General features: G+C 39.6%; 1 pseudogene; it reads right to left on the bottom strand.

Moving 5' to 3' along the window:
• Positions 1 to 7,571: 7,571 nt before the first annotated feature.
• Positions 7,572 to 7,781, bottom strand: LOC122437577 (annotated as a pseudogene).
• Between the last annotated feature and the right edge of the window lie 18,633 nt (positions 7,782 to 26,414).

Here is a 26,414-nt window from a genome sequence, read left to right as displayed (position 1 = left end):
CGCACAGATAGCACAGGGAACTCTACTCAATACTCTGTAATGGCCTATATGGGAAAAGAATTTTAAAAAGAGTGAATATATATATACACACACACACACACACACACACATATATAGCTGAATCATTTTGCCGTATATGTGAAACTTACATAGCATTGTAAATCAACTATACTCCAATAAAAATGTTTTTAAAAAGCTCTGTGACAACCTACAGGGGTGGGATAGTGTGGGAGGGGGAGAGAATTTCAAGAGGGGGACATGTGTATATTTATGGTTGATTCATGTTGATATATGGCAGAAACCAACACAATATTGTAAAGCAATTATTCTCCAATTAGAAATAAATAAAAATTTAAAAAAGTGACAAAAGAAAAAAGTGTGACCAAATCTGAGAAGAAAGGCAAAAAGTTTTGTATTTAAATTATATGTACCTTAAAGTTTATGAAAGTGTATAAAACAAAACATGCTGGTGAATTTCTTCCCTTACTCAAAAGGCAATGAAATTGAATCACTCTACTTTGGCTCCTCCTTAAGGATTTACAATTTTGGCCCCATCAAAGTCTCACCAATAGCAAGACTATATTGAAGAATTAGCCAGACTTTGCATTTGTTAGAGAAGGAAATGGCAATCCACTCCAATATTCTTGCCTGGAGAATCCCATGGACAGAGGAGCCTGGCAGGCTACAGTCCAAGGGGTCACAAAGAGCTGGACACTATTGAGTGACTAAAACACACGTTGCATTTGTAATGAAATGGCTGCTTTGCAATCTTCAATCTTAGCTCCTTAAAAAAGTTAAGTGCTTCCTTTGTACCAGTCACTTTGTTCTTATGAGCACCGAGTTCACGTTCTCCTTTGCCCAATAACTGTCTTAAAGGATGCTGCAGAGATGACTGAAGGACAAGCAAGTAAGAAAATCAGAACCAGAGGGTCAGAAGAATGGAGACTAAGAGGAAAAGAGAGCACAAATGTTGTTTGTCAGGACTTCGGGGGCAGTTTCACATATGCACTTCTTGCCAGTGTTGTATATTTTACTTGGACATCCTGTCACTTCCTCTGTACCCTTTGTGACAGAGCTATTTGTTAAAAAGGTTAAAATCCCAGAGGAAGTTGTTTATGTGGCGTGTTCCTTGGCAAGAGATTTATCTTCTGGTCCTCTGAGAAATGTTAAGTTACAGCATATAATTAAGCCTATTCAAGTTTTAAAAAAAAGAAAGTGAAGTTGTTCAGTCGTGTCCAACTGTTTGCGACCCCACAGACAGTAGCCTACTGTAGGCTCCTCCGTCCATGGGATTTTCCAGGCAAGAGTACTGGTGTGGGTTTCCATTTCCTTCTCCAAGGGATCTTCCCGACCCAGGGATCGAAGCCGGATCTTCCACATTGTAGGCCGATGCTTTACCGTCTGAGTCACCAGGGAAAATACAAATCTATTCAAGTTAGAGGGTGTCAAATGTTCTTGAATAAAGAAAAAAACAAACCTTGGCGGGGGAAGGTGTATCTCAGAGATCCACCATTGCATATACCCTGGAAGAATTTTTTCCCAAAGTTAAGAAAACTAACAGTCTCAGAACCTGAGAATTGTCTGCCTTTTAGACTAACAGATTTTAAAGGCAATACACATCTATTAGATTTTTTTAACTTTTTATTTTGTATTGAGGTATAGCTGATTAACAAACAATGTAAGAGTTTCAGGTGGACAGCGAAGAAATTCAGCCATACATGTACATTCCCAGGTGGTGCTAGTGGTAAAGAATCCATCTGCCAATTCAAAAGAAGTAAGAGACTCGGGTTTGATCCCTGGGTTGGAAAGATCCCCTGGAGGAAGGCATGGCAACCCACTCCAGTATTCATGCCTGGAGAACCCCATGGACAGAGGAGCCTGGCGGGCTACAGTCCAAAGGGTCACAAAGAGTTGAACATGATCGAGTAACTTAGCAAGGCACGACTAGTATATTTTAGTTAGCACAATATTTTAAAGGTTCATTCATGTTTAGTATATGTTAGAATTTCCTTCCTTTTTAAGGCTGGATAATAATCCATATTATGTATATACCACATTTGTTTATCCATTCATTTTTGGGGATGAAGAAAGAATATTTTTATCAAGTACTGTTTGAATTTGGTCTCCCCTTGGTGTCTGTGGCAGAGTTGGCTGGGAGATGATCGTTTTAAGGTCCCTCTTCCATAGTGTAGAGTTGCTGGACAGCATCACCCAGATAGAGATTACATTTCCTGGTCCCGTTTATGTCAAAGTGGGCCTCATGACTAGTTATTGTCAACAATGTGGGAGGAAGTGATATGTCACTTCTGAATTGATCCTCTAAACACCTGCTGGCAGGCTAACTCCAGGGCGACTTTAAAACCACGAGAAGGCAGAGACCCAGGAAGAAACAGCCTGAGTCACCACCTTGAGGAAAGCCTCCCCAGAGAGCCTTCCTGTGTCGAGAATCACACTGGATTTTCTTAAGCCTCTGTGTCAAGCCTCTGTGATTTGGGGGCTCTTATTCAACTCAAATGGCTTTCTTGGTGGCTCAGTGGTAAAGAACCCACCTGCCATTGCAGGAGACATGGGTTGGGAAGATTTACTGGAGAAGGAAATGGCTGCCCATTCCAGTATTCTTGCCTGGGAAATCCCATGCACAGAGGATCCTGGCAGGCTACTGTCCATGGGTTGCAAAAGAATCAGACACAACTTAGTGACTCAACAACATGCAACCCTAACACAGCTTTTAAGACTCACTTATTTCAAGTTTCTTTTCCTACCTTTCCAGCTCTTCTTTCCTGTTGTTCACCACTGACTTTTACCCTCTGCCTTAACTCTTGCTTTTCAGCTGCCAGGTCACACTTTACTTATTTTTTTCATGGAAGGGCATTTTGATTTAAATACAGCAGTGTATACATGTCAACCCAAAACTCACTCCACTTTTTAGTAGTGTCTGTATCAATCCTTTCCTACCTAAGTATTCTGCTATGATTTAATTAAGCAGAGACAGACCAAGGAGTATGTCAAGCCTGAAAGCTGGAATGCTAGTCTATAAGAGGTGCTTAAAGTTTATTGGAAATTTTGTTTATACTGATAATTTTTTAAGGACGACTCTGCACTAGTTGGAGTGAGGGCTGAGACCTTCATGAAATCTGCTTCAGTAACAGCAGATGGTCTCTAAGCTGCCTTAGGAAGCAGGTGGGTTGTGGGTAATGCAGGACTAGGTGTTTGCTGAGTGGGGATTAGCACCCAGCTCCTCTATACAAATGTGGAGCAAATATGAGAAAACACTGGTTTATGGGGGTAGATAGTTAGACAACTGATGTTCCCCATGTATCTTAGTCTGGCCCTGAGTTCAGGCTAGCAGTTTTTCTTTCTTTTTCTGAGCTATTACATTTAATTCCAAATGGATCTGCCATTCATTCTCCTCCCTGCCCTCATGCTATCTTTGCCTTAAAACTCTGAGGTTGCAAATTGCCTATGGTCAGACTCCTTTGAATGGATCTAATATGCCACACACTGGGAAGAGAGCAGGAGAGAAAAACCGTTTAAATAGTTCAGGCTATCAGTGCAAATTTGTTATATGATGTCTGGAGCTCAAATCAGGTGCTCTGTGATAACCTAGAGGGATGGGATGGGTTGGGAGGTAGGAGGGAGATTCAAGAGGGAAGGGACATATGTATACCTATGACTGATTCATGTTGATACAGTACAGAAACCAACACAGTACCGTAAAGCAATTATCATCCAATTAAAAATAAATAAATTCAAATAAACAGTGCAGGCTATGATCCCAAGTCATGAGCTCATACCAAAAGATGAGGAGGTGCAGAAGACATGAGTGTGTTATGCCTGGCTGTTTCTCATCTCTGAATCTTTACTCAGATTGTCCCTTCTTCCAGAATTCCAGAAGACTATACACTCATCTTGTAAGTCTTAGTCCAAGAGATATTTTTTCTGTGAAATCTTTTCTGACAAATCTCCTCACAACCCCTACCTCCACTCCCTCATTATCAGTTCTTTTCTGTCTTTTCTCCCTTTCCATATCCAGGCAGTGGTTGAAGCATAAAAACTTAGACTTTTCCAGCATATAATCAGGTCCCATGGCAGTGTGAGAATGGTTACTGTGATATTGTTGTTTTAAGGGACATTACATACATCCTGGTTACAATGAAGGGCACTGGGGCTCCATGGTTTATGCTATGTGCACACATGTTTAATAATTGCTCCCCACTGGACCCCAAGACTGCCAGCATGTGGAGAACAGACGTGTCCTGTGGCCTAAACATAAGAGTTTGAATGTTTCCTTTGGGTAGAGGAATGCCCATTTATCTTTTCCTCTTCCTGAATCCACTTCTTCATCTGGGTGCAATCAATCATCTTTTTGTTGAAAATAAATAAATTAAATGTCTTACAGGGAGTTTACTTGGCAATTGAAGTAAAGATAGAGGAAGATTATTCTTTCTGTCCACATTTTGACAGGAAATCTCTGCCTTTCCAAATGTGACCCAAAGACCTACTAACCTGAAAGTGGTTGGTTTGAACTTTGTAGCCAAAGTAATTACTCAAAAAATATCTTTGGTGAGCACACTAGAAGTACATCACCACATGCTGCTGTTGCTGTTGTTTAATTAATAGTCTCCAGGTGACAGGCCAGCAAGACTGGACCAATAAGCACAAATAATTGAAATTAATAACAATCTTGAGATGCGTGAGTTTTATTCCACTAAATGCTCATTATAAAACTATGGTTTTGAAGTTTTATAAGCAGACAGCTGTGAATAAAGCTTCTGTGTGGGCTTTACTTACCTTGAGTTCTACCACTAGCTCTGACTTTCCAGCTACACCCTATACTGTTATTAAACAACAGCATACCTTACACATAGATTTGGTGCTAAAAAGAGATGCCTACTCCCCTGTTTAAGGGTTTTTGCTTTAGGGGAGTTTTTGTTTGTTTTTGTTTGTTGTGGAAGTGGTCACACACTGAGGTAGCATGGCTAAATGGTTCTTTCTTTTTTAAAGGACTTTACTTTTTAAAAACAGAATTGGAAGAAGAGTATAGAGGTTTCCCATATATCCCCTATACTTGTACATGCATTGCCCCCACCGTTATCAGCATCCCCCATCAGCGATCGAACCCAGGTCTCCTGGATTGCAGGTTCAATCTCTGGGTCAGAAAGATTACTTGGAGAAGGAAATGGCAACCCAATCCAATATTCTTGCATGGAAAATCCCATGGACAGAGGATCCTGGCAGACTGCAGTCCATGGGGTCGCGAAAGAGTCAGGGATGATGTAGCAACTAAACAACAACAACATATATTATTATACATTCATCCAAACCCATTGAATGTACAACATCGAGTGAGCCCTTAGGACTTTGGATAATTATGAGATGTCAATATAATAATAACTTCATCTGAGGTTAAAAATGTAACATTCTGATGGGGGATGTTGATAATGGACATGTCAGTCTTCAATTCCAGGGTTGATGTGTTCCTATTTCTTTGAGGCCAGTTCTGGGAATTGTGGCAGTTTCTTTAATGGCTAAGGTCTGATCATCATGTAGTTAACTTCTACCTGGTAGGAGTTTCAGTATCTATAAGAAAACTCACAGGACATGGCTTAGAATATTATCTATAGTCCTTGAGAAGGAACTAAGATTCTTGACTATGCTTAATGACTAAACTGGGTTTCCCTAGTGGCTCGGACAGTAAAGAACCTGCCTGCAATGCAGGAGACCCTCGTTCAATCGCAGGGCCAGGAAGATCCTCTGGAAAAGGGAATGGCTACCCACTCCACTATTCCTGCCTGGAGAATTCTATGAACAGAGGAGTATAACGGGCTACAGTCCATGGGGTCGCAAAGAGTTGGACGTGACTAAGCGACTAACACTTTCACTATCCTTCACTTTCAATGACTAAACTATTATTATTTAGTCTTATTGGACTGTTTGCCTTTGTTTTTGCATTTTCTCATTTCTTTGATTAAACTTATCCTCTGGTTAAGGTTTTTCCACAAAGTCAGGTGGAGGACGCAGTGGGAAAGGACCATAGGGTCTTGCTCTGTTTCACTGTGACTATCCCTCGGTGGGATTTTGTGTGGACATAAGTTTTCAACATCACTTTGCCAACAAAGGTCCTTATAGTCAAAGCTATGGTTTTTCTGGCAGTCATGTAAAGATGTGAGATTTGGACCATAAAGAAGGCTGAGCACCAAAGATTTGATGCTTTCAAATTGTGGTGCTGGAGAAGATCTTGAAAATCCCTTGGACTGCAAGGAGATCAAACCAGTCAATCCTAAAGGAAATCATCCCTGAATATTCATTGGAAGGAACGGTGTTGAAACTGAAGTTCCAATACTTTGGCCATCTGATGCAAAGAACCGACTCATTTGAAAAGACCCTGTTGCTGGGAAAGACTGAAGGCAAAAGAGACAAGAGGGAAGCAAATGGTGAGATGGATAGCATCGCTGACTCAATGGACAAGAACTGGAGCAAACTCTGGGAGATATCGAAGGACAGAGGAGCCTGGCATGCTGCAGTCCATGGAGTCACAAAGAGTCAGACATGACTTAGTGACTGAACAACAATGAACAAAATTTTCAACTCATTTAGGAAAATACCTAGGAGAGTGATTGCTGGGTCATATGGTAAGAGTATATTTAATTTTTAAGAAACTCTGAAACTGTCTTCCAAAGTAGCTGTGCTATTTTACATTCCCCCCAGTAATGTATGAGAACTCCTGTGGCCCCACATCCTTGCTGTATCTTGGTAGCTAGACATGATGTACCAGGTGAGAGAAAATGTTGTCAAAGCACCTTTCACAATATGGTGGTGAGGTATGGGGGAAGGGGAAGTGTTCTAAAGTCTCTGATTAGGTCTCGGTCTTTTAATGAGCCTGTGCCTCTGGAGTGGGAACTTCAGAAGTGTTTCTCATTTTTCACTCCCTGCTTTAGGCCAGACAGAATGACTAGAACAGGCTGGGGTTGAGTATTTTCCTATATTCACATGGAAGGCTAGAGGTGACTGGAATCAGATAATGTTCTTCCCTCAGATCAATTCAACTCTGATAATATCGCAGCAGGTTAGGCTCTGGTTAACTAGTTTTCCCTAAGAAGTTCATAATGCGGATAACTTTTATCGTTAAAGGTAAAAAACCTAAGGCCACATTTTTTCTCAAGCCTTACTTTATGCTGGAAAATCAAAGGTTGAAGTGTGTTATTTAATTGTTGTTTAGTCGCTAATTCATGTCCAACTCTTTTTCAACCCCATGGACTGTAACCCGCCAGGCTCCTCTGTCCATGTGATTCTCCAGGAAAGAATACTGGAGTAGATTGCCATCTCCTCCTCCGGGGGATCTTCCTCACCCAGGGATCGAACCTGAGTCTCCTGCATTGCAGGCAGGTTCTTTACCACTGAGTCACCTGGAAAGCTATGCTATTTGATTAGAAAATCTCATAATTTGTGTTTGTTTTCCCTGGTGGCTCAGATGGGAAAGCATCTGTCTATAATGCGGGAGACCTGGGTTCGATCCCTGGGTCGGGAAGATTCCCTGGAGAAGGAAATGGCAACCCACTCTAGTACTCTTGCCTAGAAAATCCCATGGACAGAGGAGCCTGGTGTCCATGGGGTTGCAAAGAGTCCAACACAACCAAGCGACTTCACTTTCTTTCCTTCTAACACTGGTTTAATTACTCTTGGCCCCAACATAGCAGAGCTACATTTTTCAGTGGGAAAAGATATCAAACTGACAAGAACAGAAACTACACTTGATTCTAGCCAAAAGGCCAAGAAGTGATGGGAAAGGATTTTAATTTCCTCTTCATGGTTCATAAAACAGCCCACTTACCCCTGGTGGAATTTTTTCTCCCTCACTGACCAAGGTGGCCACAAAATTTCCTTCCTCAAAATCCTTGGTTAATAAATGGCGCAATATGGAGCTTGTAGCTGGCAAGTGGAAAGGGAATTGCCCACTGCTTTGCCCTGCCATCTTAGGAGTAAGCCTACACCTCAGCTTTGAGATTTCACAGGCAGGGAGGGACCCTCAGCTTCTTCCATCCAGAGCTTCTCCTCTTTCTCCTCAAAATTGCCTCGATGAGGTGACTGATTCCCTCCGTCAACGACGAGATGAAGCTTGAAGAGCAAGTGTGCCCAGAGCAAATGCTTTTTGTTCTTAACCTTAGGTGTAAATGCTTAAAAAAAACACACACACAAAAAAACAGATTTGTAGTCAGAACAATGAGGAAGTAGGAGAAAGCTGGCTAGTGTGGGGAAAGGGAAACGGGGCTTTCCCAGCAAGAAGATTCTGAAATGTGGACTGGGGGAGGGGAGAGGACTTACAGTGGCTTCCTCACAACTTTAACCCAGTCTCACCTTTTACTAACACTGAGAAAGTACTTGACAGACAACTTGGGTGTCTCCCAAACAACGCCACCAATGAGACTCTTCCTCCCCTCTTGTCTCCATTGCTCATACGTGGATTGCTCTTCTCTGCCTAGAAAGGCAGTGAGTTCCTGGATGTTGTTGACTACGCAAAGAAGAAAAGAATCCAGGGCATTCAGCTGCTGCTAAGAAAGGTCATTCCTTTGTTTCAGCATCTGGTTTCATTTTGTGCTTTCTGAGAAGATGCCATGTGTAGAAGAAATGATCCCTATGCATTTCCCCTGAAATAGAGGGGCGTGTGGAATACTTGACAGTATGAGGCTTTCTCTGCCATTCTCGGCTTTCATTGGCTGGCGACCCAGAGAACTGGACGCCTCACTGCGTTTATGACACTGGTTTCTGTCATGCTCTGAGGTGCAATGAAAGCTGACTACTTCTCTAATTACTTCCTTACGCCTCTACACCTCTTTAAGGACTAAGAGGCCATTTCCTTTCTTAGTTTTAACTCATTCCAAAGTGTCTCTTCACTGTTTGATAAGAACGCTTGTTATGTATATTTTACTTGGCAAATAGAGTGTCACATTTTAATAGTGGTGTCCAAAAGATATGAGTTCAATACATGCTCTGTAGGTTTCTAGCTGAATGATCCTTGTCCAATTCTGTGACCTTTCTGAATTAGTGTCATTGTCTTACAGTGGGAATAGCAACACCTAATTGGGTGGTGAAAAATAGTGTGAAAATATATGCATTTTGTGTACATACATGATAATATTACTATATTGACATGTTCTAATTTTTCAAACAGTACAGCTGAACAGTGAGTGAATTGTTATAATGATGTGCATGTGTGTGTGTGTGTGTGTGCACGCTCAGCTGTGTTCATTCTTTCCGACCCCATGGACTGTAGCCCACCAGGCTTCTCCTCTCCCCGTGGAATTTTCCAGGCAAGAATACTAGAGTGAGTTGCCATTTCCTTCTCCAGGGGATCTTCCCTACCCAGGGATCAAACCCAAGTCTCTTTGGTTTCCTGTATTGGCAGGCAGATTCTTTACCACTGCACCACCTGGGAAGCCATGTTCTAAATTTTTGAACAGTGAGAAAATTGCTGCTATAATGGTAAAAACAACAATAATATCTATAGGACATCACATTTCACCAAATCCTTTACATTCATTTTCTCTTGCCAACCTTGTTTGGCATAGCAGGTATTTTTAAATATCTACTTTAGAAATTCCCTCGTGGCTCAGATGGTAAAAGCGTCTGCTTGCAATGTGGGAGACCTGGGTTCGATCCTTGGGTGGGGAAGATCCTCTGGAGAAGGAAATGGTAACCCACTCCAATACTCTTGCCTGGAAAATTCCATGGATGGAGGAGCCTGGTGGGCTATAGTTCGTGGGGTCGCAAAGAGTCGGACATGACTGAGTGACTTCACTTCACTTTTAGAAACTGGAAGTTGAGAATCAGAGAGACAAGCTTAAAGTCACACAGTTGGTTAGCTAGATATTGTGTATCCTGTGGTCAAGAGGAGGGTACTGACCAAAAAAAGATAAGTGACTTGTTGAAAGGAGCAAGGCTAGTAGATAGAGATGGAAACTGGAACTTAATAGGGATGAGGGCAATTTGAATTGATATTAAATCCCATGATCTTTTTATCATAGCTAATTAATTTTAATACTCAAGAAAATTTCTGCTTCACGTATCACTTTCTGAGACATGAGTTAGTATTTCCAATTACCAGTAGCAGCTTCTTGAACTATTATTCATTTTCTCAGCACTAGAGAACACCCCTCTTTAACACTTAGGATGTTTTTATTTTCAAATGTATTTTGATAGTAAAATTACTATCCAGGCTTTCTTTTGGTTCATATTAGTCTTTTCTCCCTTTAATTTCAACTTTATCTTTTTCTTATAGCTGGTTGATTCTTGTAAACTACTTACTCCTGGTCTTGGTTTTGAGAACATAAGCTAAGACTCTCCTCTTATGATCATTAAGCTTATCCATATATTTTATTTTAATTACCCATATTAAAACATTTCTGCTAGCTCATTTAATATATTATGAACACCTTGTTTTTCTTACAAATAATCCTTTCCTGCCTCTGTTTGGGTGTATTAAATTATATTCTGGTTATTTAAAAATTATATTCTATTTTTCTTTTTAGATGGTTTTCTTATACAAACTTTCATCTATCAATTTATTATCCTTCATATTTCCCTTCTATACAAGCAGACAAACATCTTAACACATTTTAATCTCTTTAAAAAATTCCTTTTTGTCCCCTGTCTCTAACTTTTGCCTGTTATTATTTTCTGCTGTTTTAGTTCTGGGTTGGTATAAATGATCTTGAGCATTGGATTTTTTGTTAGTTTTGGTTCTTTCTTCAAAGATAGCAATAACTTAAAAAAAATTTTTTTTAAAGGAGCTTCCCTGGTGGTCCAGTGGTTAAGAATTTGCCTTCCAATGCAAGAGACTTGGGTTCAATCCTGGCCAAGGAACCAAGATCTTACATGCTGTGGGGCAACGAAGCCCATGTGCCACAACTAGCAAAGCCCACATGCCACAACAAAGACCCAGTGCAGCCATTTTTTTTTTTTTAAAAAAGAGCAACAATAATTTTTAGTAAGCTTATTAGCCCAGTGTTTCTATCTCTGGGTATTGCTCTCTCCTCCCCTGTACTCTGCCCTGAGAACTTTAACCACCTTGATCTCCCCAGACTCTCAGCTTAGCATCAGGGAATTTTCTGAGCTCTGTTTGTGATCACTCTCCCCCAGTCAAGGTCCTAAAACTCTCTCAAGTCAGTAGCGTGAGGAATCATAGAGTTTACTTGTTTGTTTTCCATTTCTCGGGGGTTACCATCACTCATTTTCTAATTCCAATGTCTTGAAATCCATTGTTCATATATTTTGTCCAGTTTTGGGCTTCAGACTAGAGAGTAAAGCTGGCCCTTGTTATTCCATCTTTGTTGAAAGCAAAAGTCCTTGTGCCTCAATCTCTCAGTAAATGTTTATCCTTCTAACAAATAGAATGTAGTAGAAATGAGACTCTTGAGAGAGAATTCTCTATGCGTCTGTTGCATTTCCTCATGTCTTCCAAGCAGAGGTATTGACCATATTTCTTCTATACTAACTTTTGAAGGATATTTAGGTAATTAACTGACCTAGAAGATAATATCTCCCTCTGGGGCAAAGAACAGGTTTGCTTAAAGTCTTAAAATAGAGAGTGTCTGTCTCCAGAGTGAAGTATAAAAATGTTTATTGTTCAGTAAAATATATTTGGGTTTCCAAAGCTCAATGCTCCTGTTCTATAAATGCAACCCAGTGTGTGAGGAGCTTGACCATCTATGCAACATCCTATGAAACTGGGGCTCACGGCATTAGTGGGAGAGAATGCTTATTCTCCGTCTACTGCTTTTACTGCAATTAATGAACTATCCTCTGTCTTTGACCCAGGAGGGAGTCTTGTGTCTTCTGCCAGCATATGAAAATGTGGCAGGTTAACCTGTTAGCTTGTAAGCAATGTAAATGCTCACACTCATCACAGTTCTTGACAGAAAAATTGAATAGTCTAGGTTAGAAAACACAAGTACAAGTACTTCCACTTGGCTTATTCTCTTGAGGCACATGCCTTGGGAGTCCTGAGTCGATATGCTATATGTTTGACTACCTTGAAGCCTGTGGGCTGGAAAGATTACATGGAGAGTCTACATTTGAGATACTGAAGGAGTCCCAGCTGTGCTAGTTGTCAGTGGTTTGAGTTTCCTCAGCCCAGGTGCCGGTCACATGAGAGAGTGAATCTTCAGATCATACTCAATACCAGCCTTTGAGTCATACTGATAAACGGTGGTGGGAAGTGGGCAGAGAGAGTCTGCCCGCCTAATGCAGGTTAGTGAGCAAAAGAAAGGCTACTGCTTTAAACCACTAAGTTTTGGGATGATTTGGTATACAGTACTGGGTAACTGAAACACTATATAATTTATAGCTTCCTTCTGAACTTTTTGCTGATTTTGCTAAATCACTTTCTCTAAAAGGTTTATTTTTGTTGTTGTTGTTTTTTAGTTTTTAAATTTTTATTTATTTATTTGGCTACACCAGGTCTTAGTTGGGACACGTGGGTTCTTTGTCACCATAGTCAAGATCTAATTCCCTGACCAGGAATTGAACCCAGGCTCCCTGTTTTGGGAGTTCAGAGTCTAAGCTACTCAACTACCAGGCAAGTGCCTCCAAAAGGGTTTTGACTTTTTGTTTTGTTTTTTTCAAAAAAGGTTCTTGCATAGTAAACTTATGACCTAAAATGCCCAAAAAGAAATGTGTTTTTCAATCACAATTCAATAATAGCTTAGTTGATTGTGAAAGTACAAAAGCGAAGTTCTTTTCTTTCAAAATAATATCTGTTGTTTTCTTGCATTCCAGTTACTGTTAGAAAATCTGATGTTACCTTTATACTTACTTCTTTATAGGTGATCTGTGGTTTGTGCCAACAATATTTTAGATTTTTTCCTTTCTTAACTTTTTTTACATTTTATTATGAGATGTTTAGGTACAGGTTTTTTCTTATTTACACTATTTTATACTTTACGAGCTCTTTCATTCCAAGGTCTGAATAGTATTCAATTGTATATATGTACCACATCTTCATTATTCATTCATCTGTTGATAGACATTTAGGTTGCTTCCATGTTTTGGCTATTGTAAACAGTGTTGCAATGAACATTGGAATGCATATATTCTTTTGAACCATGTATTTCTTCAGATATATGGCCAGGAGTGGGATTGCTGGATCATATGGTAGTTTTATTTTTAGTTTTTTAAGGAACCTCCCATACTGCTTTCTTTAGTGGCTATACCAATCTTTTGATTCTGCTATAGGATTTAAAGGAAAACTATTGCATTATTACTGTTAGGACCTCATTATTTCATTCTGCTCTTCCAAAGTTCAGTGACCTCCTGGAAAGACCACCACTCCCCTGCTCATCTTAGTCTTACCACTACAAATTGCCAAATCCAAAAGATGAAACCACATCCAGAAGATGGTGATAATCAGATCTGATCATAGACCTTCCAGTAAGATGAATCCCATCTCTTATGTCCTTCTTAATAAGTCCAAGCTTCACTGTCAATAACTCTCTGTGAATTCCTTTGTTGTTGTTGTTCAGTTCCTCAGTCTGGTCCAACTCTTTGCAACCCGATGGACTGCAACATGCCAGGCTTCCCTGTCCTTCACTGTCTCCTGGAGCCTGCTCAAACTCATGTCCGCTGAGTCAGTGATGCCTTGTAACCACCTCATCTTCTGTTGTTGCCTTCTTCTCCTGCCTTCAATCTTTCCCAGCATCAGGTCTTTTTTAATGAGTTGGCATTTTGCATCAGGTGGCCAAAGTATTGGAACTTCAGTTTCAGCATTAGTCCTTCCAGTGAGTATTCAGGGTTGATTTCCTTTAGGATGGACTGGTTTGATCTCTTTGTGGTCCAAGGGATTCTTAAGAGTCTTCTCCAACAACACAATTCAAAAGCATCAATTCTTTAGTGCTCAGCCTTCTTATGGTCCAACTCTCACATCCATACTTGATTACTGGAAAAACAATAGCTTTGACTAGATGTATGTTTGTCAGCAAAGTAATGTCTCTGCTTTTTAATATGCTGTCTAGGTTGGTCATAGCTTTTCTTCCAAGAAGCAAGTGTCTTTTAATTTCAAGGCTGCAGTTACCATCTCCAGTGATTTTGGAGCCCAATAAAATAAAGTCTGTCATTGTTCTCATTGATTCCCCATCTATTTGCCATGAAGCGATGGGACCAGATGCCATGATCTTTGTTTTTTGAATGCTGAGTTTTAAGCCAGCTTTTTCATTCTCCTCTTTCACCTTCATCAAGAAGTTCTTTAGTTCCTCTTTGCTTTTTGCCATAAGGGTGGTGTCATCTGCATATTTGAGGTTATTGATATTTCTCCTTGCAATCTTGATTCCAGCTTGTGCTTCATCCAGCCTGGAATTTTGCATGATGTACTCTGCACTTAAGTTAACTAAGCAGGGTAACAATATACAGCCTTGAAGTACTCCACAATTTGGAACCAGTCTGTTGTTTCATGTCCAGTTCTAACTGTTGTTTCTTGACTTGCATACAGATTTCTCAGGAGGAGGGTAAGGTGGTCTGGTATTCCCATCTCTTTAAGAATTTTCCACAGTTTGTAGTGATTCACACAAAGACTTTAGTGTAGTAGTCAATGAAGAAGTAGATGTTTTTCTGGAGTTCTCTTGCTTTTTCTATGATTCAACAGATGTTGGCAATTTGATCACTGGTTCCTCTGCCTTTTCTAAATCCATCTTGAACATCTGGAAGTTTATAGTTCATGTATTGTTAAAGCCTAACTTGGAGAATTTTGAGCATTACTTTGCTAGCGTGTGAGATTAGTGCAATTGTGTGGTAGTTTGAACACTCTTTGACATTGCCTTTCTTTGAAATTGGAAAGAAAACTGACCTTTTCCAGTCCTGTGACCCTTGCTGAGTTTTCCAAATTTCCTGGCATATTGAGTGCAGCACTTTAACAGAATCCATCTTTTAGGCTGGAATTCCATCACCTCCACTAGCCTTGTTTATAGTGATGTTTCCTAAGGTCCACTTGACTTCACACTCCAAGATATCTGGTTCTAGGTGAGTGATCACCCCATCGTGGTTATCTGTATCATTAAGATCTTTTTTGTGTAGTTCTTCTGTGTATTCTTGCCACCTCTTCTTATTATCTTTTGTTTCCATTAGGTCCATACCATTTCTGTCTTTTATTGTGCCCATCTTGCATGAAATGTTCCTTTCAGTTCAGTTCAGTTCAGTCACTCAGTCTTGTCCAACTCTTTGCAACCCCATGAACCACAGCACGCCAGGCCTCCCTGTCCATCACCAACTCCTGGAGCCTACCCAAACTCATGTCCATTGAGTTGGTGATGCCATCAAACCATCTCATCCTTTGTCGTCCCCTTCTCCTCCTGCCCTCAATCTTTCCCAGCATCAGAGTCTTTTCAAATGAGTCAGCTCTTTGAATCAGCTGGCCAAAGTATTGGAGTTTCAGCTTCAACATCAGTCCTTCCAATGAACACCCAGGACTGATCTCATTTAGGATGGACTGGTTGGATCTCCTTGCAGTCCAAGGGACTCTCAAGAGTCTTCTCCAACATCACAGTTCAAAAGCATCAATTCTTCAGCGCTCAGATTTCTTTATAGTCCAACTCTCATATCCATACATGACTTCTGGGAAAACCATAGCCTTGACTAAATGGACCTTTGTTGGCAAAGTAATGTCTCTGCTTTTTAATATGCTACCTAGGTTGGTCAAAACTTTCCTTCCAAGGAGTAAGCATCTTTTAATTTCATGGCTGCAATCACCATCTGCAGTGATTTGGGAGCCCCCCAAAATAAAGTCTGTCACTCTTTCTACTGTTTCCCCATCTATTTGCCATGAAGTGATGGGATCAGATGCCATTATAATGTTCCCTTGGTATCTCTAATTTTCTTGAAGAGATCTCTAGTCTTTCCCATTCTATTGTTTTCCTCTATTTCTTTGCATTACTCCCTTAGGAAGGCTTTCTTATCTTTCCTTGTTATTTTTTGGAACTCAGCATTCAGATGGGCATATACCTTTCTTTTTCTCCTTTGCCTTTTGCTTCTCTTCTTTTCTCAGCTATTTATAAGCCTCCTCAGACAACCATTTTGCCTTTTTGCATTTCTTTTCTTGGGGATGGTTTTGATCACTGCCTCCTGTACAGTGTTACAGACCTCCATCCATATCTCTTCAGGCACTCTCTACCAGATTTAATCCCTTGAATCTATTTGTCACTTCCACTGTACAATCATAAAGGATTTGATTTAGGTCATACCTGCATGGCCTAGTGTTTCTTCAGTTTAAGTCTGAATTTGGCAGTAAGGAGTTCATGATCTGAGCCACAATCAGCTCTCAGTTTTGTTTTTGCTGAATGTGTAGAGTTTTTCCTTCTTCAGCTGCAAAGAACATAATTAATCTGATTTCAGTACTGACCATCTGGTGATGTGCATGTGTAGAGACTTCTCTTGTTTTGTTGGAAAAGGGTGTTTGCTATGATCAGTGAGTTCTCTTGGCAAAACTCTGTTAGACTTTGCCCTGCTTCATTTTGTACTCCAAGCCCAAACTTGCCTGTCACTCCAGGTATCTCTTGACTTTCTACTTTGACATTCCAGTTCCCTAGGATTCCCTTATTCTGTGCCAATTATTGGTCTTCCAAGACTTTCACTGTGATCTCTAGAATTTAAGATTAGTTATCTGCAAAATCTCTGATAATCTCTACGTTCACTAAGCCTTTTTCCATCTTTTTATTACAATATAAAACTGGCTTGGTTTGATAACACTCTTTCCATTGGAGTCCTGACAGATGATCACCAAGACACGCCACTGAACTTACGTTGAGATTAAGGATCTTTCTTCTTCTCAGTGCCAGTTCTCAAGCATTAGTCTTCTCCACTACTTCTCAGGGTCCATCTTCTTTAAGGTCCTGATAACTTCTGATGAGCCTACTTTATTCATTAACTATATTGACACCTGATTCAATCTCTTCCTCTCCATTACTCCTACTTTTAACTTAATAGCTTGAATACCGTCATGGACCTGACCTCTGAATTCTTTGACCTCTTTGCCCATAGCAATCATTGCCTCTGTCAAACCTTAGTCATTCCCTCTCATAGTCATTCTCTAAAACTTGTCATCATCCAAACTATTCCTAATTGAAATTTTGGTATCAAGATTCCCTTTACTTTTTCTTAAAAGTTTCTTTTTTTGATGTGGACCATTTTTTTTAAAGTCTTTATTGAATTTGTTACAATACTGCTTGTGTTCTATGATTATGTTTATGTTTTTGACCCTGAAGCATGTCAGATCTCAGTTCCCTGACCAAAGATTGAAATCTCATCCCCTGTATTAGAAGGCAAAGTCTCAACCACTGTACCTCCAGGGAAGTCCCAAGATTCCCATTTTCTGACCACTAACCCCTTATGTTTTCTTCAGTTCACTTACTGTCTACAATCCAGATTTAATAGTTCTTTGATTCTGTCTTATTGCTACCATATACTGTATTCCAGATTCACTGTCACCTCCCGTGTCCTTATTTTTCTCCATCGTCCATACCTGGCAAATCTTGAACTTTGTTCATTCCAACATTACACCATGCAGAATTTGCACTGCTGAAGCTAAACCTGGTTGGGGCAAAATCAGTGACTTTTTTAGGAATGTGATTTCTTAAGATGTTCATTTCACACCATATTCTATATCTCAGGCTACTCACACCTTTTTTTAATAGATAAAAGAAAATGAGAGGAGGGATTTCTGAAAGACACTCACCATCCTTTTCAAACACTTTGTAACTTTCACCTGGGGTTTGCTTTGTTTCTCTGTCTTTTCTAACTTTCCCTCTGCTAGTTTACTTCTCTTCATATTTTTTGTTTAGTTCTACTAGAATGTGGACTCCACGAAAGAAAGCAGTGATATTATTTGCTTTGTCATCACTGTATTCCTGAGGACCTAGAACAGTGTTTGGCACATATGGGGCAATCTGTTCCTTCCCCGGTGGTTCAGATGGTAAAGAATCTGCCTGTAATGTAGGAGACTGGGTTTGATCCCTGGGTTGGGAAGATCCCCTGGAGAAGGGAATGGCAACCTACTCCAGTATTCTTGCCTGGAGAATTTCATGGACAGAAGAGCCAAATGGGCTACAGTTCATGGGGTTGCAGAGTCAGACAAAACTGAGCCACTAACACTTTCACTATCCGTCTATTCCTTTTGTCACCAACCTTAGCTGTGGAGGGGAAATAGACATGTTTATTTCCAGGAGTTCAAGTACAAATATTGGGACATGCAGAGTAAATAGAAGAGCCCAGAGCCTCAGCCAACAGCAGAAAGTCTGTTTAAGGCATAAAAAAAAGCAATAGCGTCCATTTTTTAAAATGCCATGCAATAAGATTTCCTTGAGGTTCCTGCAAGGAAATATGTGCCTTGCAAAATGATCTGTGTTGGTTTACTTAGACTCATAAAACCTGGGCAAGCAAATATTTGGCCAGCATGTCTACGCTTCTTTAGCTACTCATTTATAGCCTAGAAATCATGACGAAAGGGAAGGACTTTGCAAGCCATCTATCCTGCTCCCTTCTGTTTTGCAGATGAAAAAACTTGGACCCTGGAAGTAAAGTCTCAGTCTCTAGATTACACCTTTATTTATAGAGGCAAAACCCAGGTGTCCTTGCTCCTGACTACTTCTTGTTTCTTCATGTTTCTTGTTGTTTAGTTGCTAAGTCGTGTCCTATTCTTTTGAAACCCCATGGACTGTAGCCTGCCAAGCTCCTCTTTCCATGGAATTTCCCAGGCAAGAATACTGGAGTCTGTTGTCATTTCCTTCTCTAGGGGATCTTCCTGACCCAGGGATTGAACCCTTGCTCCTATACTGCAAGTGAATTCTTTATCCCTGAGTCACCAGAGGAGCCCATTTTCTTCATGGCATCCTACAACTGTTAAAATGTCTTCCTAAGCAGTGTAGTGCAATGCTGAGCTACAATTCTTAAAATGGGTCTAAGTTACAAAAAAATCTTGTATGTTGTTTAAGAATATGGGAACTTCAGCACATAAACTTAAACAATTATGTTTTAAAGGGTGATTTCTTGTGTTTTAGGGGAAAAATATCTAAGCTAGTCATAGATATGCTAGTCAAATGAGAGAAAAATATTTTTATTGTTTTTATACAAAACTCTGGTCATGGTAAATCCTGACCATTACCACATTAAATATGTAATTTATTTATAGATCTAATATATTTTGGTTTAGAGTGATTTTCTCCTGTCGAATTTGCTTTTTCTTCTTTCTCATGTTTTTATTTGTCCCTATCTATTGTAAGCTCATGAAATGCCCTCTCCAAGTCTCCCCTTACAGTGTAAACAGATGTTTCATAACAATTTTGGAACAGATAGAGACTTGAATATTTTCATCTCCTCAATTCCTTAGTGTTGCTCATGTTGCAAATGAAGAATGGAGTTAGAATCATTTGAGGCCAGGAAGTCGGTGGGACAGTCTTATGGTACTGGTTTCTGAGGAAATCCCACTTAAAGCTGACTGGAGGCAGCTCCAAGAATGGTTAGGAAGTGTGTTTTGATGCTCAGGGGCTCTAATTCTCCTTCTAAAATCCAACAAGAGACAAAGAGAATTCCTCTTTTGAAGTTAGAGTCTTAGCCCCCAAGAGTGAATCTGAGTGGGTGAAGGGTGGGCAGAATGGATAAAGGGGAATCAAAAGGTATAAGCTTTCCGTTATAAAATAAGTCACAGGTGAAAACTCTAATTTGAAAAGACCTGTGCACCCCAGTGCTCACAGCAGCACTGCAGTAGCTAAGACATGGGAGCCACCTAAATGTTCATTGACAAATGAAGAGATATAGAAGATGTGGTACATATATACAGAGGGAATGTGTACATTGGTGAAGTGAAGTGAAGTGGCTCAGTCGTGTCCGACTCTTCGCGACCCCATAGACTGCAGCCTGTCAGGCTCCTCTGTCCGTGGGATTCTCCAGGCAAGAGTACTGGAGTGGGTTGCCATTTCCTTCTCCAGGGGATCTTCCTGACCCAGAGATTGAACCCAGGTCTCCCGCATTGCAGGCAGATGCTTTAACCTCTGAACCACCAGGGAAGCCCTATGGTGATACATGATATATGTCTTTCTCTGACTTATTTCACTTAGTATAATAATCTCTAGGTCTATCCATGTTGCTGCAAATGGCATTATATTATTCTTTTTATGGCTGAGTAAGAATAATATAATGCCATTTGCAGCAACATGGATAGACCTAGAGATTATTATACTAAGTGAAGTAAGCCAGAGAAAGACATATATCATGTATCACTTAACATATGAAATATAAAAAAATGATACAAACGAACTTATTTACAAAGTAGAAATAGACTCATAGACATAGAAAATAAACTTATGGTTACCAAAGGAGGGAGGAGGGAGGGATAAATTAAGAATTTGGAATGAATACATGTATACATTCCTATACATAAAATTGATAAAGAACAAAAACCTAATGTATAGCACGGGAAACTATATTTAGTATTTTGTAATAACCTACAATGGAAAATAATCTAAAAAGAATTATACACACACACACACATATGTGTATGTGTGTTTATAACTGAATCACTTTGATGCACACCTGAAATGTTATGATTCAACTATACCTCAATAAAGCATAAAATAAAATAAGTCATGGAGATGCAATGTATAGCATCAGTTCAGTTCAGTTCAGTTCAGTCGCTCAGTCATGTCCGACTCTTTGCGACCCCATTAATCGCAGCACGCCAGGCCTCCCTGTCCATCACCAACTCCCGGAGTTTAGTCAAACCTTAAATTGTTAGTCACTCAGTCGTGTCTGACTCTGCAACCCCATGGGGTATAGCCTCCTAGGCTCTTCTGCCCATGGAATTCTCCAGGAAAGAATACTGGAGTGGGTTGCCATTCCCTTCTCCAGGGAATCTCTCTGACCCAGGGATCGAAACTGGGACTTCTGCATTGCAGGCAACATAGTCTCTGTAGCTAATAATACTGCATTGTGTATTTTAAAGTTGTTAAAAGAGTAGATCTTAAAAGTTCTCATCACAAGAAAAAAATTTTGTAACTATACATGGTGATGGATATTAACTAGATTTATTGTGGTGATAGTCTCACAATATATACAAATATTGAATCCTTATGTTGTACACTTGAAATTAATGTAGTGTTAAATGTCAATTATACCTCAATAGGAAACTAAAAGCCAGTCTGAACAATGTGTTCCCGTACTGTCTGCTCATGCTTCTGATTCTTCTACACCTGCAGCAGATTCTGAAGGCTCAGCAAAAGTTGTTCCAGTACTTAGCCTTCAAAAATGGTCAGAGGTGGGAATTAGCAGGGAGTAGAGGAAAGTTATCCCAAACAGTAGAACTGAAATACACAAAGACACCTTTGTCTGTGTGAAATGTTAAACTTAAATGCATGGGATAGTCAAAGCATAAATGATTAAAGCCTAAATTCTGTGATATGTACTTATGAAAGGAAAAGAAGAAATAATATTTATATTGGCAGTCTTCTTCCTATCAGTATTTTGTCCAATAATTAGTGCTAGGTTAAAAATTCAGTAAGTCACTCTTATCAGGTATATGTATTCATTAAACAGATATTTCTTAATGATAAGTAACAGATTCCTCAAAATTTCAGAAGCCACAATAAATCCGTGATGAAGTAGAATTTAACCAATGATCCTTCCTGTAGTTTGTTTTCCAGAAAATGTCAAACTTATATTAGGTTGCTAAAATATATTTTATTTTCTTTCCTTTTATTTATTTGTTCTTGGCTATGCTGGATCTTCATTGCTGTGTGTGCTTTTCTTTACTTGTGGGTCGCAGGCATCTCATTGCAGTGGCTTCTCTTGTTGCAGAGCAAGGACTCTAGGGCACAAGGGCTTCCGTAGTTGTGGCCCCCAAGTTCTAGAGCACAGGCTTAGTAGCTGTGGCATATGGGCTTAGTTGCCCTGGAGCATGTGGGATATTCCCAGATCCTGGATCGAACCCTGCATTGGTCTCCTGCAACATCTCCTGCATTGGTAGGCGGATTCTTTACCACTGAGCCACCAAGGAATCCCACATTCTATTTTCTAATTATAGACAAAGATAATCAAGTGGCCTCTCAATTATGTGGAAGTTCTTCTCTGATGCTGCTGCTGCTGCTGCTAAGTCGCCTCAGTCGTGTCCGACTCTGTGCAACCCCATAGACGGCAGCCCCCCAGGCTCCGCCGTCCCTGGGATTCTCCAGGCAAGAACAATACAGTGCAGTTATTCATTCTGACATGGGAATTACGTTCACCTTCATTTATATTTCCCCAGGGCTAGCATGTGCCTGTATAGTGTTTCTCGGTAAACATCTTCTGAATTGAGCTGAATTTGGAAACTGTGACAGGCATTGCTAATTGCCTTCTTATTATCCATTCTCTTTTTCTTATACACATAATTCTGATTTATTTGGGGCAACAATATATTCAGTTAAAATATTCAATCTTTCAGCTTTTTCAATGACATACAACTGTAAGTCACTCCCTGGGACTTCTTGGAAAGCTCTTTAAAAGGGAATAATCTCCAATGGTTTTTTCTGTCTGCCCCTTTGCCTTTCTCTGGTTTTCTTGCCTGAAATACAGATGTGATGTTTGGAGATGAAGCAGCTGTCCTATGATCACGAGGGTTAGTGACAAGTTATAGATGACAATCCCTTAAACTAGAAGAAATCTTGGTTTTCAAAGTTTTTCTAAAGTAGCTGAAACAGCTTTGAACTGCATATCCTTGGCTCTCACATTCGTTAAATCACTGTGAGAGACTCCTACTACATAGGCCTAATGGAGTAACAGACACTGATTTTTTTTTTTTTTTTTAGCTATCCAGAGTACTTCTCAAAGTGGGGAGGAACTGACATAGCAAAATCTACTGAAGGGGTCTTTTAGGTTCCCTTTTCATTCTGAGATGCCCTCCCAAAAAGGAATTGCTCCTCCTCTCACCTTGGTGAGTGTGGCTGCATAAAGAGCCACACTTACTACAAGGAATGTCACTCGCCTCTGATGTGTTAGAAAAAGTGAGAAACTTTAACTCCAGAGAGGCCCATAACATAACAAATTGATTACTTGGAAGTCCTAAAATAGTTGCTACAAATGTGGTGGTTCTGAAACCAGCTGAGAGAAGTACGCCTGAAACTTCTCAGGGTCCAACCAGAGTAGCATTAGAAAGTGCTTAGAATTTTGAAATGGACGAGGGGACTGGTGAAGTTAGACCAGAAAGGATGGATAACACAGAAGCAAAATCTTAATATTGGAGGTCACCTTAATTGTCACCCAGTTAGATATCTCATAGAAGCAAAACCTGACCTCTACCACATTTTTAGGAGGTGTCACCAACCTCGCTTGACAACCTGCAGTGGCTAAGAGTTAATGAATTCCTAAGGGGACCCATTCCACTGCTGAAAAGATTTAGTATCTAGAATGTCCTTCTTCACAGTGAACTTAATAGGGTTGTATTTAAGTATTATTACATATCACTTTGCTGTTTATATTTAAAGAGATTTCACACAATCACTTCTGATTTGGTAACCATAAAACCATGTGAATTACTTGAAATGATACTATTATCCCTATTTGAGCATGTATAAACAAAGTGCAGAGAGGCTACCTATGTTTGTACAAAGTATACTTCCTACATAAAGTAGTGGATTTGTATTTAAGACTAATAAGATCCAAGTCAAGATCTCTTTCAAATTGTTAATTTGTCCATTCAGTGTTGATTTACTGAGCCCCCTACTATCTACTGGTCACTGTATTAACTGCTGAGGATCTACTGGTGAATAGGACATGCACTCCTGATCTTCTTGCTGCTAATCATCTAGTAATTACTACCAAAAAACTCTACACTTAGCCTTTGATATAACACAGTGCAGCAAGTATATTCCTTCCTCCGCACATCAGTCATTCAATTATCCATGACCTTCGTGTGTCTCTTATACAAACTAAATATCCAATTCTTTCAACAGCTCCTACCAGGCTAGGGATTTTGAAGTCATTTATCGCCCTATCACTTTCTTCTAGACACCCTCTATTTTGTCAGTCTCTCACATAAGGCCTAGACCCTTGAACTGACCCCTCTGCTCTCAGTATGGTCTTAGAGACCATGGCCTCAGGCGATTTGAAGCTTGAATGCTGTCTTGATTGAGTGCACATTGAGGTTATCAATATCTATTTTGGTTTCCCATGGCACTGCCGGCATATGTACACATTGTGATTCACTAAAACCATCAGGCAATCTTCCTTTGATGACCGTCAAGTCAAATCTCTTCCATATTTTACTGAAGACTTTGATGTTCTACATTTAAATGTGGGACTTTAATGCATTCCATTAAATTTCACTTCATCATCTGGACAATTATTGCATCTTTTTGGATCATCCTCATCTTGATTCTAAGGTTAGCTATCTTTCTCTTGCATTATGAATGCTAAGCAATCACATCTTCTATGTTAATGATAAAAATGTTGAACTGAACAATTTCAAATACAGAATACAGTAGTAATGCTCTATCCAGTCTCAATATGTTATCTTTATATTTGAATTTCTATTCAATCATTCATTGTGTAAATTTTAATGAATACCTTATTTTAGTCTAGATGTGATCATGGAAAATGAAACTATTTGAGTTTTGTCAGTTAGGAACAATCAACTTGTTAAAAGGTAAAGTGCTTCACGGCCAGTATGCTCTAGTGGAGAGGTCACAGAAGAGAATACAGTCAGCTCAACCTGGGAGGAGCAGGTAGGATCTTAAATGGCATCCAACTCAAAGATACCATGAGGGACTTTTGCTGAAACAACTATGAACTAATTCAATAGATTAGATATTTCCCCAGTGTTCCAAGTTTAGAACCCTATTTAAGTGTGAAACAGAAGTTTTTTGCAATAACTTGTTCATGGTGATCCCATTTTGGGATCCTATTATTTCCTTTTATCTTTACATTCCAGAGAATTACCTTGAAATTCCATAATTCCCTTTCTATCTCTTCTGAGTTAAGCAGTCAACCTACATGGTTCTGATCATCTTCTTCCATGACATGAGCTTGTAAAGAACCTGTACAGTACCTGCTCATCAGCTAATTTTGCCTGAATCTACTTTTCTGATCCTTAGCTCTTTGGCAGATGAAGTCACACTTACATGTTATTACAGTCACTAGCTGCTTCCACTTCTTTTCTCTCCTTATCCTTGAATGGGAGCCTCATCTGCACTCAAGAGGAGGTCCAGAACCTCTCCAGCCATGAGGAACAGTTATTAGTTCCAAATCTCAGTTATGGTCTTCCTCTGTCAAAAGGCACAGGGCTGTTTATTGTACACATCCCTTGGAGTCTGTGAGCTTTGGAATTTTTTTTTTTTTTGTAGAATCCGACATTTTTTTCTCATGCAGTAGTTACATATTATTGCTAACATTTTGGAAGTTTCTTTTCCAAATTTTAATTTAAATTATTTTTGGTAACTGCTAAGTGTAAAAACATGCATTAGACTTTGGGAAGGGAGAAGTAGATACAATGATGAACAAGAACTGGTCTGAGACCATGGTAGGAACTGATGATCCCATGAAGGAGAAAGACCTGCACATGTATAATACCAGGAAGTGGTTGTTCTGGTTTCTTTATGATGGGTTAGTGTTTTGCAAAGACTGAAGTACATGTGTGCAAGGCAAAAACAGCTATTTAAAAATACCTTTTAAAAAGTCACTTCTTTAGAGGGGAAATAAAGAGCATAAAATTGTTGTCCTCATCTCATATAAGAGAAACACATTATTTTTCATGTTTTAACCTTTTGTGGTTAAGTCTTACATTCTAAGAGATTTACCCCTTCGAAGGAATTCCATCATTTGCATGAGAGTCTGCATGTAAGACTCTCAATTATCCAGCAACTGAATCGAGAATTAATAACATTTCTAAAACAAAAGAAGAAAATTTTTCTCTTCTTTTGGTAGCATCCCATTATTCTCTACTCCAGAAAATCATTTCAGAAACTTGATCTTTGCTGCCCAAAAAACTATTTTGTGAATAAAATGTATGAAACTCAGAAGCTATGCTGTCTCCCTTTTTAAAAATAATACATCAAAAAAGAAAAGGAAAAAGTGTCTTTTCCTTTTTCTTGCAAGAGAAAATATAGTCTCTGTTTCTGAATTGCAAACATATCTCCATAATGGAGAAAAATCAGTTCACATGACATAGTGCTTGATCAGCCACTTCAAGAACTAGAGTGTAATTTACTCTTTCTGACTCTCTTCTCCCCAGTTGGATTCAGAAAGCCTCACTCTGAAAAAAAATTAGCTTCATGCAAAAATATCCTTTTGGAAAGAAAAGCGAGGTAAAGTTTTAATTTTTAGCCTTCGGAGTGTTTTCTTTTTCTATGATGGAGAGAGCAGTTTCAGTACTGAGTGCCACGGAAGGGGTTAATGCTGAACTTGGCAGGGTGTCA

This window comes from Cervus canadensis, chromosome 2, assembly GCF_019320065.1.
Source record: "Cervus canadensis isolate Bull #8, Minnesota chromosome 2, ASM1932006v1, whole genome shotgun sequence".
NCBI lineage: Eukaryota > Metazoa > Chordata > Mammalia > Artiodactyla > Cervidae > Cervus > Cervus canadensis.
This window is presented reverse-complemented; position numbering and strand designations above follow the sequence as displayed.